This window comes from Lipotes vexillifer, unplaced genomic scaffold (genome assembly GCF_000442215.2).
Source record: "Lipotes vexillifer unplaced genomic scaffold, Lipotes_vexillifer_v1.1 scaffold6, whole genome shotgun sequence".
NCBI classification, from domain to species: domain Eukaryota; kingdom Metazoa; phylum Chordata; class Mammalia; order Artiodactyla; family Lipotidae; genus Lipotes; species Lipotes vexillifer.
Genome location: NW_006799037.1, coordinates 9,399 through 11,986, shown reverse-complemented (window position 1 = coordinate 11,986; position 2,588 = coordinate 9,399).

The window sequence follows — 2,588 nt, the reverse complement described above, 5'->3', positions numbered from 1 at the left end:
GGAACCAGAGCTGGGGCTGGCCCAGAGGCGGGAGTGTGCCCGGGAGGGGCTTCGGAGGAGAAAGGACCCCAGCGGGTTCAGGGGATTTGCGGGTGGAAAGGGGGCCTGTTGGCATCTAGTGGCGGGAGCAGAGTGGGGGACCTAGGCTACGGCCTACCACAAGGCCGGACATCTAGTGGGTTCGTAAATGCTTTTTTAGTTGAGTTCAGTTAGAAGAAGGAATGACACTGGCTGGTTGACGCTCGGGGAGATTGTAAGGTTGATAATATTGAAGTTAGGCAGAACTGGAAGGAACGTTAGCATTCGTTGCTTTATTTTTAAAGATGAGAAAACTGAGGTCCAGAGTGGATATATAACTTGCACAAAGTCAGAAAACCAGATTAGTGAAGTATTGGCTAACAGCAAGGATTTAACTACGTCCAGGTGCCGCTTCGAGGTAGCAAGAACACTTGGGTTTGCGTCCCTGCTCTACCACTTAAGACTTTGGACTTGTTACCGTTCAAAAGCTCAGTATCTGAACTGTACAGTGGGGATGGTGATAATATTAATAATAGTAATATCTATTTAAGATTGGTGCGTGGATTAAACAAAATAATTCACATAAAGGATTTAGTGTAATGTTTGGCTTATATGAAGTGAAGGCTGAATAAATGTTGGCAATTACTATTATAGCTAAGATCTCTTATTCTCAAGCTTTTTTCCCACTACGCCATCCTGGCATTTCTCAGGGCCTCAAATATTATTTTAAGAAAAAAGTGTACCCAGAAACTAAATACTTTGATTTCATCTGGGCGTAGAGTTTTCATTGCTTTTCAGCAGTTGAAGTGATTTAAGCTCCTAAATGCTTTAAAAGCCCATAAACTTGGAAAGATCCTAACAAATGCCCATTAAGTTGTCTGCAGCTTACTCACACTGATGTGTTCCACCACCAGTGATGGGTAAAGAGAGGGTCTTTTAAGAGTGTCTAGCGACATTGTAACTATAGTCATCAGTAAAGTATTATACACTTTAAAAATATATTTATATATGGAGATAATATGTTTAACATTCAGCTGAAATTTTTTTTTTTTGGCCATGCCATGTGGCTCTTAGTTCCCTGACCAGGGATCGAACCCGGGAATTCCCATCAGCTGAAATTTTTTGAATGAAATGTAAAACATATGAAAAATTTAGAAAACATCTTGCAGAAAATGGTATTTTATTTTCAAATAATTTAAAATGTCTCCAGTCTTATTTGGGTCTTTCAGCTTTATATATTTGGATATTTTTACACCTTATGGACAATAGAGCCAAATAACTTCAAAAACCAGAAATGAAGTGTTGTCAAAGTATAAATCCACTCTAAATGACAGTAACCTTGTTTAGATGATGCTGCAACTGAGAATGACAGTAATCTAAGGGCTTCCTGAAAAAGTATTTTCCAGATAGGAAAATACTTAGGAAGTATTTTCCATGGTGTCCAGATAGGACATCCCTGATTCGGTTTGGGATAGCAGTCAGTTATTTTATTATTATTATTATTATTATTTAACCTTAAGCTGTTCAGAAAATAAGACCTTGAAACTGCCAGAGTGCTTTTACAATTGTTTATTGTATTTTAACATTTGAACAACACATTCAACAAAGTTATTTTTGTGATGCTGTCAAATGACTTCTGTGGACTACAAATCTATAGGAAGACAGAGGGAAGAGATATGAAGGCGCGCCTCCATAGAGAAGTAGGGTTTGGGTTAGTAGAGAGAACAGAAAAGGATTCTGGGTGGGGGAAACATTAGGCTTGAAGGTTAGTGTGAACCTTTTGTGTGTGTCTATAAAGAGATAAACTTGTCAGTAGTAGAGGATTTCTTTTTTTTTTTTAATTTTTATTTATTCAGAAAAGGAAAGGTTTTAGAGAAAAAAATTTTTGTTAACTCTTGAGAAATACATGGTAATAGAGTGTTTCTATAAATTCCATGTATTTGTATTTTTAAATAAATTTGTATTTTTATTAACTGATACATCTACATAATTTTGACAAATAGTTGTCATTGAGTGTATGCTTGAAATATTTTACACCTCACATTGCAGTGTTTGGTACATTTAGTGGATTCCTTGCCTTGACTCTAGTCTGACGTCTGAGTCTTACTGAGGACCACTGTGATGATTTGGGCAAGGCAATAACACTGAAAGTCTAATTCTTGCATGATTAGAAAGGGTGAGAGACAAGAGGTATTACTACTTGAGAGGCTCTTGACCTACTCTGTGTGCAAGGGTACCTGGACCAGGTGTTTTATTTTCTTTTGTTGTTTGCCCTGGCTGATCTTTTTACTCGCAAATCATAGAAATTCCCCATTTTGATTTAAGAGAACTCCTAGGACCATGTTTTCCAATATATAGGTCATACCTTTGTGAGTGGTGTGAAATGAATTTGATGGGTAATCATGAGCCATTTAAAAAAATGGAAGAGAAAATATCAGAGTTCTTTGCATGTAGTAGGGGGTAAGTATTCTTTGAATTTTATTTTTCAATTATATAGATTTTGTGTGTATCAGATCATGACATAAAATACACTGCTTATTGTGGAAAGCAGCCAAAAATGTTTGAGAAAC